Genomic DNA, 18,898 nt, shown 5'->3' with positions numbered 1-18,898 from the left:
ATCGAGCAAATTTTATTAAATAAGGCTTTTTACAGTTTTTTTACTTTACTACGGGCTCATAAGGATCTTAAATCTGATTTTATTGCTGTGTCCACAATAGACACAGCAATATTATTCTACGTATTTCACCTGTATCGGTTTGGACAATTCCATGGACTATTCCATACACACACCATTATGCTTAAGGGGTTTTCATATGTCATGTCAAGATGATATAGGCTATTTACCGTTGTTTGCCACAAAAAAAAATCTGGTAAAGTCACTTTTCTGAAAAACCAATATAAATATAGTTAACATATTTATATATTTAATCTAACTGTGTTCATTGACCCGAATGTTTTAATGACAACACACACCGAAAATTCGTTTTGGTCTATTCCATGACATTTGCGCGGGAAATATTCATCAGAGACTTAATTTTAATGGACGTTCATTTGGAAAATTTTACTATCTATTTTATGTGAACAATTGTCATATGCGTTTGTGTTTCGTACATTTAAAGGATCAACGTTATTTAAATTCCGTATATCTTCATTTGACATCAGGTTGGTACGTATTTAGTCTCTTCTCTAGTCTATAATCTAAACTGAAGGCCGCGAAGAAACACATGTCATGATGACACGTGCTGCACAATCCCACACATTTCAACGAACAAAAAAGTTACTATTGAATAGACTTTATCAGCTTTTTATAGTCATCTATATGCATTTCATCCCCTACTGTCAGTCATGATAACACTGGCATTAACAGCGGAAACCGTGTATTCGCGAATTCTGTCTTTTGCCTGGACGATTCCATACAACATTGTATATTAGGGGTTTACATTATGGACGATTCCATATAACATTGTAGTTCAGGGGTTGTTTACATGTTTAGTTGTATCTGGCAGGGGCGGATGCAGGAATTTTTGAAAGGGGGGGTGCAGGGGGGGTGCAAAACATATGTCCCGATACAAATGCATTGATCGGCAAAAATAAAGGGGGTGCGCACCCCCGGAACCCCCCCCCCCCCCCCCCTGGATCCGCCACTGTCTGGTATCTTATGAAAACGATGTACATTATTTCTACATATTTGTATATGTTGAAGGAAACAGCTCAATTTCATGATAATTTGGTATACAGAAACATGACATAAGTTTTTTGTACAATTTTGGTTTGTATAAATGACCTACATTACAGCCCTGAAATTATTGGTGCATTTAATGAGGGGGGATAGGAGGGGTTTACTCTGTAACGGATTTACTGTACGCATGTAAATACTGGTGGAGGATATTCAGTGTATTTTTATACACCGTACTCAGCTGGGTTTGCCTTGATTGGAAGAATATATTTACAGACAGCTACAAATGTATTGTATAGATGAAGCAGCTGTATTAGACTTGGCATTTTAATACCTGGGAATTCCCAAAATACAATGCTGACATGGAATTTACCATCAATTTGGAATAAGCATGATATAGTCATACTGTCATACACATCAATATTTCTTTATTTTAACCAATATTTGTTTATAAATGCAGTAGCGGATCCAGGAATTTCCATAAGTGGGGGCCCACTGACTGACATAAGAGGGGGCCCACTCCAGTCACGCTTCAGTGATTCCCTATATAAGCAACCAAATTTTTTCCCAAAAAGGGGGGGCCCCCTGGCCCCCCCCTCAATCCGCCTCTGAAATGCAAAGAGTATGAAATGTATAGTTTAGCAATGATTGTGTATATCCCTCCTGTAAATGTGCTTTAAATTTTGATGTATCTATTTGGTATTATTCATTTATTTAAAAACATGATTTTATCATATTTTACAGAAACGTATCCTACAATTGTCATTTTTGTTTTGTTTATCTGTCTGTTTTGGTGTGATAAAATGGCAGCTCATAAATTGCCATGTTCAGTCATGCAGTGGACTTACTGAAATAAGTGATTTTTAAATCACTTTTTTTAGTAAAAAAATCAATTTGCAAGGTTTAGTCACAAATTGGGATTTTGTAGTTCTTCAAAACTTAAAACAAATAGATTTAAATGATATTTTTTATTTAGTACATGTACATTTAAAAAAAAAAAACACTTTTTGCTACTTATAAGTAGCAAGGTGTATGCCTTTGATGCTATCATTTAGCTAAAAATTCTATTTTAGTTGAAAAAATGCTATAATAATGGCTTTACATATTGAACTGATACTTTTTTAAATGATTTTTCCCAGCAATTGGAGTATTTTTCCTGTGAAGTTCAAGGCTTCATCTTTCAGATTTTGTAATAAAATTTTACTGTTTGCGATAAAAATATTCACTGTTTAGGGTTGTTGAAATTAGGTCTTACATAGTTGATGCGTATCCGATCTGTGATTTGTATATATTTCAATGGTGCTCTCGGTAAGGCCAAAAAAATATATGTTTGTTTACGGGTACCTGACCGATCCTATTTTGAGAACCCACCCTAAGCCATTTTATTGCCGTCGTAAGAAATAATCCAATCATTATAAATAGGGGAGCTCTCGCCCCATGGACAACTCGAACCATGCAAGACGGACCACACAATTCAAAATCATGGTGCAAAAAATAATAAAAAGAAAATACTGACCTACATGTACCTACCTACCCTACATATTTTGATGATGTAACCTTAAACAGACATGTTAGTTTTCTCGTTTGAATTGTTTTACAATTTGTCTTATCAGGGCCTTTTATAGCTGACTGGGGTATGGGCTTTGCTCATTGTAACATGTACAACAATCAAACATCAACCCACACTAAACTGAATGTAATTGAAAGACATCTAGAGGTTGATATCAGAGACGGATTTAGGGGGGGCGGGCCCCTGCTATTTGAGAAAAAATTTGGTTGCTTATATAGGGAATCACTGAATCGTGACTGGAGCGAGCCCACTCTTAGGTCAGTCAGTGGGCCCCCACTTTAGAAAATTTCTGGATCCGCCACTGGATATACAGTATCGAACAGAAGATAAAAAAGGGAACAATATGGTGAATTTTAAAGATTAATATTATTTCATGTACATGCATTTGAAATATTTAAGATATATTGTTTCTATTTTTTTAGTTCTAGGTTCCACGTTGACCTAGCTTCCATTTTAGAAAACTGTGATTTAAATGCTAGTCTATTAGAGGGATATTTCCTTTTCATTTGTTGTAGATATGGAATCTTATTTTACCATGAAGTCAGATTTGAAAATGACTTTGGTAATGAAGATATCGTAAAGACTGAATGTCAGTTTTAGTCATATATGTACTTTATAATTTTAGTCTTGCATGTACATAATTATGTGTACATATATCACTGATTCAGTGGCAATGGTAAATAGACACTGACAAGTCTTAGATAATATTTTATAGTTTTGAATGTTTTGTCCGTTGACTAAAATTAGGTGGAGGTTTGTGTCTTCTTATTTCCAACAGAGGTAAACTCAACACATATCAATATGTGCATGAAGCAAATTGATAGTTGCTAGATACAAAATGATTTTACCACAAGAAAGTTTTAACCTGTGTATATATACTTAAAATATGATAAAAAAAATCATGTCTTTTTCAGGACTTCTGAATCCAACCATGTAGTATGGAATGTTTTTGAGATGTGGTTTTGGTCGATGGATGTTAATGAAGGACCTGTAGTACAAAGTATATCACTGAATTTAGCTCTTTGTCTAAGTGTATTATTGAATACTTTGCTTTGAGCTCAGTTCATTGTTATGCAAATCATTCTTTGTGAAATAAAGATTTGACAGAAAACTCTCATGTACAAGGATTTTTCAAAGTAGTATCACCTCTATTTATAATGTAAGTATTAGGGAGATAAAAGCATTCTATTTTGATTTGAACCAAACATATTATAAAAAAAAGAACAAATTTACCCGAGAATGCTACTACCACTACTAGCAATATGATGCTAGGTTGTTTTAATACATCTGTACTAGCTGCCTACTGATGACTCGGTTTTGAGTGTAAATGGTCCTTCAACTATGCGGGGGAAAATTATAAGGCATATCTAGGCTTATCAATTTCTAAAACAATATTTCATTGTACATGTTTGAAATTTTTAAACAACCACAGAAATTTTTGCAGTTGAAATATATGTAGGTATCCTGTCTTTGTCGTCCCAAGACGGATGGTTTCCAGATAATAATTTCAGTATAAGTAAAAAGGAAGCCTTAAAATTATAACATACTGTGGATTCATTTATTTTCGTGGATTAAAGAAAATTTGCATTTTCGTGGATATTTAATTTCGTGGTTTTGCCGAAGTCTGCATACTAGCCTATAGAAAATTTGTTAATCGTTGAACATTTAATTTCGTGGTAAGACTCTACCCACGAAAGCCACGAAAATTGGTATCCAAAGAATAATTATGAATCCACAGTAATATTTATAATCATAAAAGGAAGCTTGGGATTGTTTTTTGGGGGGGGGGTTATATATATAGTCCCTAAGGTTTAGGAATAAGGGTTTCAAAGGTGACCAAAACAAGCATTAATCTAGTGTCTGTACAAAAAGTCGTGTATAAGTATTTCAATTGTTCTGAAATTGTACGATAATATTGAATACCATAAGTAGAAGGTTGAGGTCTATTTTGTGGGTTATGGGGCAAACAGTCTAGGATTTAAGGGCTAAAAACAAACATTTTTGTAGATTCCAGACAATAAATTGGAGTTATTTCTTTGTCCAGAATGGTTGTTGAATTACCTAAGACCAATGCTTTATGAAATCTTCTTTAAAAATTGGAGTTTAGATTTCTCTGTCCAGAATAGTAGTTGAATCAACTTAAAAAAATGCTATACATGTATATACAATATACAATGCAAAATTCACTTTACTACCAACTGATAAATTTAAGCAGTTTTTAATAGCCATTTAGTGATTACAAGCACTTTGATTATCATTCTAGGGTTATGCCCTTTCACAAATGGAAAAATTTCTCGAGTTTGTCTCAACTAAATTTAGTGAAATATGTATATAATGCTTATTACCTCTAAACTCAGTTTAAGTTCAATTTTTGGCAGCTTCACTTTATGTACCTTTTTAACGTTATATGCTAGCAGGGGCATCATCACCATGACTGTATGACATTTATATTTTAATACTTTATGTTTTATTAAAATGAGTAGTTGAATAATTATTGTTGCAAACTCCATTAGAAATTTGATTTGAGATCATTTTTATACGACCGCAAAAATTGAAAACTTTTTGGTTGTACATTGGTATCACGTTGGCGTCATCGTCTTCATCCAAAGACATTTGGTTTTCGCACTCTAACTTAAGTAAAAGTCAATAGAAATATATGAAATTTAGACACAAGGTTTATGACCATGAAAGGAAGGCTGGGATTGATTTTGGGTATTTTGGTCTCAACAGTTTAGGAATAAGGGCCCAAATTAGCATTGTTCATGGTTTTTGCTCCATAACTCAAGTATTAGTAAACAGAAATCTTTGATATTTTAACATACCCGTAAGGTCTATGGCCACACAAGGAGGGTTGGAATAGATTTTGGTTGTTTAAGTCCCAACAGTATAGGATTTAGGAACCAAAAACAGGTCCCAAATAAGCATTTTTCTTGGGTTTTTTAACAATACCTTTAGCATAAGTTAATAGAAATCTTTAAAGGTTTATGACCACAAAAGGAAGGTTTGGATTATTTTTGGGAGTTTTGGTCCCAAGGAATAAGGGGCCAAAATTAAACTTTGTTTGCTTTCATCAAAAAAATGAATTATTGTGCTTCTTTGATATGCCAAATCTAACCGTGTAAAGATTCTTAATTTTTGGTCCTGTTTTTAAATTGATCTACATTAAGGTCCAGAGGGTCCAAAATTAAACTTAGTTTGATTTCAACAAAAATTGAATTTTTGGGGTTCTTTGATATGGTGAGTCTTAACATGTACTTAGATTTTTGATTATGGGCCCAGTTTTCAAGTTGGTCCCAATCGGGGTCAAAAATTATTATACCAAGTATTGTGCAATAGCAAGAAATTTTCAATTGCACAGTATTCTGCAATAGCAAGAAATCTTTAATTGCACAGAATTGTTCAATAGCAAGAAATGTTCAATTGCACAGTATTGCACAATAGCATGAAATCTCCAATTGCACAGTATTGTGCAATAGCAAGAAATTTTTAATTGCATTGTATTGCACAATAGCAAGAAATATCTAATTGCACAATAGCAAGAAATTTTCAATTGCACAGTATTGCCAATAACCAGGAATATTCAATTGCACAGTATTGTCCCGTTTTCAAATTGGTCTACATTAAGATCCAAAGGGACAAAAATTGAACTTTGTTTCATTTCAACAAAAATTGAATATATGGGGTTCTTCAATATGCCAAATCTAACCGTGTATTTAGATTTTTAATATTTGGGCCCGGTTATCAAATTGGTCCACATGGAGGTCTAAAGGGTCTAAAATTAAACATTATTTGATTTCATCAAAAATTGAATTCTTCGGGTTCTATGATATTCTGAATTTAACCATGTATTTAGATTTTGGATATTGGACCAAAATAGGTAAATGTCCAATTTAAAATTTTTAAGTTGAAGTTTTTTAATAGACCACATTCAATCTGTGTCAGAAACCTATGTTGTGTCAACTATTTAACCACAATCTAAATTCAGAGCTGTATCCAGCTTGAATGTTGTGTCCATACTAGCCCCAACCGTTCAGGTTTCCACTTCCGCAGTCGTATAAAGCTGTGGAGTATCTGTCCCATTCATTTGTTATTTCTTAATTTGTGTGAATTAACATTGTTATAGTAAATGTTAATTACTACACTTGCATACCACAACAAATACTGTATTGGTACATGTATCACTTATATTTGTATCCATATAACAAAACAAAAAATGAAAAGGAATAATTTTGCAATACCTTTTGAGTACTAAATAGCTTTTTAGGTATTTAGACATATTAAGACTTATTAAGTAGATGTTGATGATATCTGCTTGACATGCTTCAAATTCGATCAGATTACTTTTGGAGCAGTTATGAGTCTTTGAAGCATGCTCACAACGGTTCTTTTGGTGAAATCATTTTTATATTGGTCAAAATTTGTCTTTGCTTCGACCAGCTTTGGAGGAGATATAAAGAATTGATATAAATCAGCACAGAGGTTTACTTCCTATCTTATTTAGCCCCAATAATCATGTCAGACATAAGCCATTGTCATTACTTAAAACCAATAAATGTATTCTAATCTGAGGAAGAAATTCGACATTTTAACAAAAAAAATTACTAATGATACTGACGATCCACCACAAAGTAATGTAAATAGAACCATACCAATAGTAAGCAAATACATATAAAAAAAGATGAGGTATGATTGCCAATGAGACAATTCTCCACAAGAGACCAAATCGACACAGAAATTAACAATTGCTCTCCCAGCTACAAAACGTATCCAAAACCAAAGATGTAGAACATGTTCTATCATAATCATTTGGTAACTAATGTAATTACTGTCTCCCCATGTCTGTATTGAACATAAAAAAATATCAAATAAATAACACTCATAATGCTCAGATTGGTTGTCACCGTGCAACACAGTTATTAACACCATATAGGAAAAACATAGAACTTTATTGTCATTAGACACTGTCAAACATCCAAACATACTATCCACACTCATCTGTGTCCACACTTGTCTATAACATAAAATAACAGTTAATAAGGGTTTCAGTCAAGGGTGAGACTCCTTCCTAAAAATGGGAACTCTATATACTTCATACAATGCTATTCCTAAATCTGTCCCGAAGTCGAACTATTATTTGTTTTAAATTTCTTAACGAAAATTATCTTAAATTAAAATATAATTATTTAATTTGATCAATTATAACTGTTAAAACCAAAACAACTTGAAGAACCAAAATATTCGTACCGTATTCTACCTTTGTTCTCTCTTTGACGATATTCCATTACTAATCTTCTTTTTGCTGGATGAAATACTGTCGCACTCACGGTTGAAGTTCAATTGTAGTGTAGTACTTCTTTAACCAAAGCATTTTGATTAAACCAATCAAAATACCTACATTGAAAGACTTGTTCCCTGTCTTTTAAAGGATATCTGAGATACCCGTATATCAGAGATAGAGGACCAGCCTATTGCATTTACTGCATGGTTTCGAATTCTAGATAGCATTTCTTATTATATTATTTCTCACTTAACCTACATTTACTATAAGTATTTTAAAATTATGCGCGAATTAAAACTGAAAAAAATACCGTATTCTGTCATAATAAATAAATTGAAGTGCAATCGGCAAAAGGTTCTGTTTGCAACACATTTGTATCGTTTATGTTACATAATTATTCAAATTGCACTTAGTCTAACGGTATTTTTTCTATCAATAATTGATGTTTCATAGGTTTGAAGGTTGTACAGATATAATATATATACAAGTCTAAAGAAAGTTAAACCTATGATTGCTTTGGATTTTTTTTTACACATGTGCATGCAAAACAAATTTCTTGGTAGAGGGGTCTAAATACAGCACAAACAACATTTTTTAAAAGACCGAACAGTGAACAAGTATATTTCGACAAATGCATTTGTCTAACAGGTCGAACAAAGGATGTTTTTGAATTATATGCCATGATACAATAAGCAAACAATAACCAAGTACTCAACTGCCATGGACATAATATTGTTTTGTAATTCCAAAATGTTTTTAATCAAAATATAAATAAAATAGATAATTTGCTTCAGTTTAAAACCGTTTATAGCTGACTATGCGGTATGGGCTTTGCTCATTGCTGAAGGCCGTACGGTGACCTATAGTTGTTAATTTCTGTGTCATTTTGGTCTCTTGTGGACAGTTATCTCACTGGCAATCATACCTCATCGTCTTTTTTATATGTGTCTGTGTGTGGAAAAAAAATACAAGAACAAAAACAATTTGGAAAGGGGAACTTCTTATTGTCCTTTTAATAGCTGATCATCAAACGTCTTTAAATTTTGCTCATAGGAATCTTTACTCTAAAATCATTTTGCTACAAACGAAACAAACACAGAAATAGGATAAGTAGCTTCTTATAACATATCATTTCCCTTGCGTAACTATGTTTTATATTAATAATTTGTACAGATTTCTTATGTCTCATGCGTAGGCCTAAAAATATATATGTATGATACATTAACCACTGTTATACTAGTTCCAATCTATACATAATTCTTATAAATAGCAAACGGCGAAAATCCAATTTCAAACAAAAAGAAATATATATAAATATGAAATGGAATGAAGTTAGGTGATATATAATCGCCATTGTGGCGGAATGAGCATGCGTTTCCGAATTTTCCTTACATAGACATATAGGTTGAAATCACAAATTTTTAGGTAAAATTGTAACCAATTAGATAATTGGTTGTTTTGATACATTTCCATGTCTTCATATAGATTGGTAAAACAGTTTACAGTAAGTAAGTAAGTAATTTTTATTATAGTGACATGTGTAATATATCAGTTCAGTAAAGTTCAAAATATATATTACATACACAACAAGTGTGGACACAGATGAGTGTGGATAGTATGTTTGGATGTTTGACAGTGTTTAATATGACAAAAGGAATTCTGTGTTTTTCCTATATGGTGTTATAATATTAATTGTGTTAACTGAGACACTAATTGCATTAATTACCAAATGGTTACGATAGAATATGTTCCAGATATTTGATTTTGGATACATTTTGGAGCTAGGAGAGCAACACATAAAAAAAATATTTTTTCATGTATTTTTTTTTTTTTTTTTGTATATTAATAAGGCCGTTTTCTCGTTTGAATTGTTTTACATTGTCATTTCGGGGCCTTTTATAGCTGACAATGCGATGTGAGCTTCGATCATTGTCAAAGCCATTCGGTGACCTGAAGTAATGTTTGTGTCATTTTGGTCTCTTGTGGGGAATTGTCTCATTGGCAATCATACCACGTATTTTTTACATGTACATGTTTTTGCTTATTACATGTACATGTATTTGTATGGTTCTATTATATAACATTCTGGTGGATCATTAGTAAAACATTTTGCTAAAATGTCGAATTGTTTCTCAGATTAGAAGAAATTTATTGTTTTTTAGTAATGACAATGCCTGACATGATGCTTTGCTCTAGATGAGCTAGAAAGTAAACTTATGTGTTGTTTTCTTTTTTTTTTTTATCAATTCTTTGAAAATAACTCCTCCAAAGTTGGTCAAAGCAAAAAAAAAAGTTTTGACCAATAGGAAAATGATATCACCAAAAGAACCTTAGTGAGCATGTATAACCGGGAGTTTTCCGTGTTATAGTAATTCAAAGACGGAATACCAATACTTTAAACTTTATTAGCAAGGTCCGGACAGTACCAGACCTAAGACCTAAAACTGACTACAAAATAACATACACAAGCATATATAAAAACAGTATCTATAGAAAAGGATTAGTGTCCAACGGATTAACTTGTCATGGTCAGAGTGATTTCCATCACGACAAACCTATATTTAACAATAGAATTAATTAAACACAAAGAAATATAAAAGGTTAGATAGACGGATTAACAAATTGTCACTTTAGCACTTAAAATATAATGTCTGATCTTAATTCATTTCTAATCTCAAATAGTCCAAATCTTCCTGGTTATACATGCTTCAAAGACTGATAACTGCTCCAAAGGTTATCTGATAGAATTTTACATACACAATAAAATACACCCGACCCATTGGGTCTATAAGTCACTTAACAATCATAAAACGTATTTCTTTTATCACAGATTTCAAACAAAATAATGAAAAAAAATTATTTACATTTGTTTATATAATGATAATCATTGAGTTTCTGTAATCAACATCAATGTGAAATCATAATGCAGAGACTCCAGAGACACATGTAGTGCTTATGTGAAACCTTGGTCGGTTGCTTTTGTCAAATTTGTTTTTCTAATCGGCTTTTAAAAACCATTATTTAAGAATTGACTGCTTCTTTTTGTAACTTCATTGGGATGTAAAAGCGTAGTCCGAAGTACATTTTGTGCGAAAATTGTAAAGGAGTAGGTTCAGTAAGACCCCTTTTTGGCCCCAAAATATAGCAGCTTTACAAAATTGTTAAAATGTAAACTTTTAGTTATTTATTGGACAGTAGAATGCTTCTGCTACATAAATATGGGCTGTTTTTGACAATACAATGCACATATATCGGGTACTAGGACCATTAAGTCATGCTAAATTACTGAAATCTTCACAATTCTAGCATTTTAGTGAAATTTTAGACGGTTTTCGTGTGAAACGAAAGTGGCTGCATTCGTGTTCATCCTTAATATTGAAATGTAAGTTGTATTTTATGATAACACATAACATATATAAAGGTTGAGGATGAACACGGATGCGGCCACTTTCATTTTTGACAAAAATCATCTGAAAAGTGACATTTTTCGGCATATTTGGTAGATTTTTCTTATTTGAGCTTGAATCGGTTTGTTTTTAATGACTATATCAGTTAAAATCTTTCACATAAATTAATTGATTCAAATGAAATAGACACTTAAGTGTTTTAAAAGTGGTCAAAATCTTTCGTAAGATAAACTTGAAATTTGAGGCCAAAATCGGTCCTTACCGGACCTACTCCTTTCTAAACAAGTCTAAAAATGTGCACACGGTCAACGCTTTTACAACCCTATGAAGTTACAAAAAGAAGCATTCAATACTTATTATTACATTTCTTTCAGTTAGGATCATGAAAACACGGTTTTCATCAAGTTTTTATTTAACTTACATGTGCACTTTCTTGTGGAACCTCGTGTCATCATGAATGATAAATGTTATTGTGTTATGAAGTTGACTAAGGAATAACGCGAGATTGCAATGTAGCCAAATAGAATAATGTATTATAATGAAACATACATCTAATGTAATTATTTCTTCATGACAATAGTTTAAACTTTGTTATATATTATGTAAGATGTTGTAAGATTGTCAATGACTAAATGTTATCCTCTGTATGTTGTCGTAAGGCCCTCAACAACGAGTCAGATTTATGTTTTGTTTAACTTTTCATAGTGGACATATACGACACCATTATTTGAAAGAGAGACATTTCAGAAGTAAAACAGATCCCAGAATTATTTTGCGATTTAAAGTTAAAAAAAATCAGATATCATTTTTTTACCAGAAACAAAAGGAACAACAACCACAAAAAGTAAATTTTAATCTTTGACCAACCTGATGTTCAAAGTTTATTTTCTATAGTCATCACGACCTCTATTTTCCACAATAAATTTATATTGAATGTGAAAGAAGTGAAGAAAGTGCCATTAAAGGGCATTTGAAGTATACAAATACAAAAAAGATATATTTTATTTGAATACCAAATGTTCATATATCTCTCTTTTTTAATTGTTAAACAAATTTTAACTTGAATATTTCTTTCTTATTCTTGTCACTTTCTATATATATCATCACAGGAACAAGCTATTGGAATCCTATTTAATGTATAACTCTCATCATGAAAATACTACACACATTTGTCACTGCACGAACTCATTATTAGACTGAATTTTAATTTCAAGCACCGAAAAGGGATTTCAATCTGTTATTTTTACGAATGTTTCCTTGATTTTGATTTAAACGTTCTCCTGAAACACAAAAAGGCCATAAAAATGGGTAAGCGGAAGAAGGGATCCCGTAGACCGCCCTACGTCACGATTCATGAATTATGCATATTCTATTTATAGGCTATTTTAAACGATTCGGAAAATACTAATGCTAAAAATAGAATTTTCTTAAAATGTAAAACTATCTTAAAAAAACGATGCAAAATCATTAACTTTCATGGAGAGTGGTAGAGGGTTATTTTCGTGGTACGTGATTGTTTTTTTTTTATTTCACGTTCAACGTGTTTTTACTTTTTTATTTAACGTTCAGTCGTGCAAAACAGCGAGGTGTTCAACATGTTCAATATGTTCTGCTTATGTAAATTTTATACGTGCTTCGTGATTCAAATGCTTATTTTGCGTGCTCAGTATTTTAAAAAAAAAAAAAACAACACTAGACAGGGATCGTCAACATGGACAAGAACGAAATTGATATAATTTTGTTTCCGTGATAAGAAATGATAAGGCGGTAAGACCAATGATGTTGTTCCTTTATTTGCATTTTTAAAGTTCAGGATATCTTTATATATACTTTTCTAAAAGCTGTAAATTATGTGTACACACTAAATAGGGAATATTAAGTAAAACAAAGACTTCATATATACAAGAGGACAGTGACTCAGTCACAAAAGGTTCACCTTAAAGTCTTTATTTTTCGTGCAACGTTCATGACAGAAATTATTTCACGTTCAACGTGAACTTAAATAGGAAAATGTTCCGCATTACAGTAGCATATATCATTGTGCCCTCATTAAGCAAATACATATTCCTTTTTGAGATATATATGATATTTCACATACTAGTATATATGACACACAGTATTGGTACCTTAATTATGTTGTAAAGACTTGCAAATGTCCCATGCACGTGATCCCATGGCTTTGAATATACTACGGAGTTAATAATATTTTTATTATCTGCTTAATAGAGTACTTTGATGTAGGCAAATTGATAAAAAAAAACATGTAGCTAACACGTTCTTAGAAACGAGACATTACCTTTACAGGGTGTGAGGGGGTGGTGATAGTGGCGGTGGGGAAGGGGGTGCTGGTCTTCGTTTCCCCTGTTATTTGTTTATAATGAAGCTACATGTTCTATTAGGGTGTTCTACGGGATCTTCTGGTCGGTCTACATGATCCCCTGTTGTCTGAACCTTATATTTATAGTTATAGAACGTTCTATAGGATCTCCTATATTGTTTGTTTATCATGTATATAGCAAAGGACGTTCTACAGGATCCCCTGTTGTCTGAACATTATATATAAAGTATAAAACGTTCTATAGGATACTCTATTGTTTGTTTTTGAAGTATCTAATAGAGGAATTTTTACGAGATCCCTTGGCCGGTCTGTGTGATCCCCTGCTTTCTCAACATTATGTATCTACTACAAGACGTTCTAAAGTATCCCCGTTGTTTGTTTTTCAAGCATATACTATAGGGCGTTCTACACGATCCCCTGGTCGGTCTACGGGATCCCCTGTTTTCTCAACATAATATATCTACTATAAGACGTTCTATAGGATCCCCTATTGTTTGTTAATCAAGTATATACTAAAGGGCGTTCTACAGGATCCCTTGTTGTCTGAACATTATATATCTACTAGAGGTCGTTCTATAAGACCCCCTATTGATGGTTTTTCATGTTTATACTATAGAGCGTTCTACAGGATCCCCTGGGCGGTCTACAGGATCCCCTGTTGTCTTAACATTATATATCTACTATAGGACGTTCTATAGGATCCCTTTATTGTTTGTTTATTATTAATATACTAAAGGGCGTTCTACTGGATCCCCTGGGCGGTCTACAGAATGCCCTGTTGATTGTTTTTTTTATGTTTATATTATAGGGCTTTCTACAGGATCCACTGGGCGGTCTACAGGATGCCCATTTGTTTAAAAATCTATATCTACTATAAGACGTTCTAAAGTATCCCCCGTTGTTTGTTTTTCATTTATATACTATAGGGCGTTCTACAGGATCCCCTGGGCGGTCTACAGGATTTCCTGTTTTCTCAACATAATATATCTACTATAAGACGTTCTATAGGATCCCCTATTGTTTGTTAATCAAGTATATACTAAAGGGCGTTCTAAAGGATCCCTTGGGCGATCTAAAGGATACCCTGTTGTCTTTACATTATGTATGTACTATAGGACGTTCTATAGGATCCCTATATTGTTTGTTTATTATTTATATACTAAAGGGCGTTCTACTGGATCCCCTGGGCGGTCTACAGGATCCCCTGTTTTCTCAACATAATATATCTACTATACGACGTTCTATAGGATCCTATGTTGTTTGTTAATCATTTATATACTAAAGGGCGTTCAATAGGATCCCCTAGGCAGTCTACAGGATCCCATTTTGTCTGAACATTATTTATTTACTATAGGACATTCTACAGGATCCCCAGTGGTTTGTTTATCATGTTTATACTAAAGGGCGTTCTACAGGATACCATGGGCGGTCTACAGGATCCCCTGTTGTCTTTACATTAGATATCTACTATAGGACGTTCTATAGGATCCCTATATTGTTTGTTTATTATTTATATACTAAACGGCGTTCTACTGGATCTCCTGGGCGGTCTGCAGGATCCCCTGTTTTCTCAATATAATATATCTACTATAAGACGTTCTATAGGATCCCCTATTGTTTGTTAAATCAAGTATACACTAAAGGGCGTTCTAAAGGATCCCTTGGGCGGTCTAAAGGATACCCTGTTGTCTTTACATTATATATGTACTATAGGACGTTCTATAGGATCCCTATATTGTTTGTTTATTATTTATATACTAAAGGGCGTTCTACTGGATCCCCTGGGCGGTCTACAGGATCCCCTGTTTTCTCAACATAATATATCTACTATACGACGTTCTATAGGATCCTATGTTGTTTTTTAATCATTTATATACTAAAGGGCGTTCAATAGGATCCCCTAGGCAGTCTACAGGATCCCCTTTTGTCTGAACATTATATATTTACTATAGAACATTCTACAGGATCCCCAGTTGTTTGTTTATCATGTTTATACTAAAGGGCGTTCTACAGGATACCTTGGGCGGTCTACAGGATCCCCTGTTGTCTTCACATTAGATATCTACTATAGGACGTTCTATAGGATCCTTATATTGTTTGTTTATTATTTATATACTAAACGGCGTTCTACTGGATCCCATGGGCGGTCTGCAGGATCCCCTGTTTTCTCAATATAATATATCTACTATAAGACGTTCTATAGGATCCCCTATTGTTTGTTAATCAAGTATATACTAAAGGGCGTTCTACAGGATCCCCTGGGCGGTCTACAGGATCCCCTGTTTTCTCAACATTATATATCTACTATAAGACGTTCTATAGGATCCCATGTTGTTTGTTAATCATTTATATACTAAAGGGCGTTCAATAGGATCCCCTAGGCAGTCTACAGGATCATCCCCTTTTGTCTGAACATTATATATTTACTATAGAACATTCTACAGGATCCCCAGTTGTTTGTTTATCATGTTTATACTAAAGGGCGTTCTACAGGATACCATTGGCGGTCTACAGGATCCCCTGTTGTCTTTACATTATATATCTACTATAGGACGTTCTATAGGATCCCTATATTGTTTGTTTATTATTTATATACTAAAGGGCGTTCTACTGGATCCCCTGGGCGGTCTATAGGATCCTCTGTTTTCCCAACATAATATATCTACTACAAGACGTCCTAAAGTATCCCCCATTGTTTATTTTTCATTTATATACTATAGGGCGTTCTACAGGATCCCCTGGGCGGTCTACAGGATCCCCTGTTTTCTCAACATAATATATCTACTATATGACGTTCAATAGGATCCCCTATTGTTTGTTAATCATGTATACACTAAAGGGCGTTCTAAAGGATCCCTTGGGCGGTCTAAAGGATACCCTGTTGTCTTTACATTATATATGTACTAAATGGCGTTCTATAAGACCCCCTGTTGATTGTTTTTTCATGTTTATACTATACGGCGTTCTAAAGGATCACCTGTTTTCTCAACATTATTTTTCTGCTATGAGACGTTCTATAGGATCCCATGTTGTTTGTTAATCATTTATATACTAAAGGGCGTTCAATAGGATCCCCTAGGCAGTCTACAGGATCCCCTTTTGTCTGAACATTATATATTTACTATAGAACATTCTACAGGATCCCCAGTTGTTTGTTTATCATGTTTATACTAAAGGGCGTTCTACAGGATACCATGGGCGGTCTACAGGATCCCCTGTTGTCTTTACATTATATATCTACTATAGGACGTTCTATAGGATCCCTATATTGTTTGTTTATTATTAATATACTAAAGGGCGTTCTACTGGATCCCCTGGGCGGTCTACAGGATGCCCATTTGTTTAAAAATCTATATCTACTATAAAACGTTCTAAAGTATCCCCCGTTGTTTGTTTTTCATTTATATACTATAGGGCGTGCTACAGGATCCCCTGGGCGGTCTACAGGATTCCCTGTTTTCTCAACATAATATATCTACTATAAGACGTTCTATAGGATCCCCTATTGTTTGTTAATCAAGTATACACTAAAGGGCGTTCTAAAGGATCCCTTGGGCGGTCTAAAGGATACCCTGTTGTCTTTACATTATATATGTACTATAGGACGTTCTATAGGATCCCTATATTGTTTGTTTATTATTTATATACTAAGGGCGTTCTACTGGATCCCCTTGGCGGTCTACAGGATCCCCTGTTTTCTCAACATAATATATATACTATAAGACGTTCAATAGGATCCTATGTTGTTTGTTAATCATTTATATACTAAAGGGCGTTCAATAGGATCCCCTAGGCAGTCTACAGGATCCCCTTTTGTCTGAACATTATATATTTACTATAGAACATTCTACAGGATCCCCAGTTGGTTGTTTATCATGTTTATACTAAAGGGCGTTCTACAGGATACCATGGGCGGTCTACAGGATCCCCTGTTGTCTTTACATTAGATATCTACTATAGGACGTTCTATAGGATCCCTATATTGTTTGTTTATTATTTATATACTAAAGGGCATTCTACTGGATCCCCTGGGCGGTCTGCAGGATCCCCTGTTTTCTCAATATAATATATCTACTATAAGACGTTCTATAGGATCCCCTATTGTTTGTTAATCAAGTATATACTAAAGGGCGTTCTACAGGATCCCCTGGGCGGTCTACAGGATCCCCTGTTTTCTCAACATAATATATCTACTATAAGACGTTCTATAGGATCCCATGTTGTTTGTTAATCATTTATATACTAAAGGGCGTTCAATAGGATCCCCTAGGCAGTCTACAGGATCATCCCCTTTTGTCTAAACATTATATATTTACTATAGAACATTCTACAGGATCCCCAGTTGTTTGTTTATCATGTTTATACTAAAGGGCGTTCTACAGGATACCATTGGCGGTCTACAGGATCCCCTGTTGTCTTTACATTATATATCTACTATAGGACGTTCTAATATAGGGACGTTCTATAGGATCCCTATATTGTTTGTTTATTATTTATATACTAAAGGGCGTTCTACTGGACCCCCTGGGCGGTCTATAGGATCCTTTGTTTTCTCAACATAATATATCTACTACAAGACGTCCTAAAGTATCCCCCGTTGTTTATTTTTCATTTATATACTTAAGGGCGTTCTACAGGATCCCCTGGGCGGTCTACAGGATCCCCTGTTTTCTCAACATAATATATCTACTATATGACGTTCAATAGGATCCCCTATTGTTTGTTAATCATGTATATACTAAAGGGCGTTCTAAAGGATCCCTTGGGCGGTGTAAAGGATACCCTGTTGTCTTTACATTATATATGTACTAAATGGCGTTCTATAAGACCCCCCTGTTGATTGGTTTTCATGTTTATACTATAGGGCTTTCTATATTATCCCCTGGGCGGTCTGCAGGAAACTTTGGGCGGTCTGCAGGAATCTTTGTTTTTCAACATAATATATTTACTATAGGACGTTCTTTTGATTGTTTTTCATGTTTATACTAAAAGGCGTTCTACAGGATACCATGGGCGGTCTACAGGATCCCCTGTTGTCTTTACATATTATATCTACTATAGGACGTTCTATAGGATCCCTATATTGTTTGTTTATTATTTATATACTAAAGGGCGTTCTACTGGATCCCCTGGGCGGTCTATAGAATCCCCTTTTGTTAAAAAAAAATATGTATCTGAGATAGGAAATTCTATAGGTTGCCCTGTTCTTTGTTTTCCATTTGTATACTATAAGGCGTTCTACATGA

The 18,898-nt window shown here is 33.8% G+C and overlaps 2 protein-coding genes across 4 annotated transcripts in view; both read right to left on the bottom strand.

Annotated features, from left to right (window-relative positions):
* The window catches only part of LOC139484982 (FHF complex subunit HOOK-interacting protein 1B-like), a 626,211-nt gene that overhangs the window by 379,947 nt on the left and 227,366 nt on the right, over positions 1-18,898 (bottom strand). The window contains exon 12 of one of the 3 annotated variants that reach the window (XR_011655221.1): positions 6,803-6,937. The exons of the other annotated variants lie outside the window; for them this stretch is intronic. The gene's annotated coding sequence lies outside the window, so the exon portion shown is untranslated. The remainder of the gene's footprint in view (positions 1-6,802; positions 6,938-18,898) is intronic. 3 annotated transcript variants of the gene reach the window in all.
* The window catches only part of LOC139484978 (uncharacterized), a 131,245-nt gene that overhangs the window by 64,129 nt on the left and 48,218 nt on the right, over positions 1-18,898 (bottom strand). The gene's annotated exons all lie outside the window — the stretch shown is intronic.

This window comes from Mytilus edulis, chromosome 8 (genome assembly GCF_963676685.1).
Source record: "Mytilus edulis chromosome 8, xbMytEdul2.2, whole genome shotgun sequence".
NCBI classification, from domain to species: Eukaryota; Metazoa; Mollusca; class Bivalvia; order Mytilida; family Mytilidae; genus Mytilus; species Mytilus edulis.
Note: the sequence above shows the minus strand (reverse complement) of the source record. Positions and strands in the feature narration are given on the sequence as shown.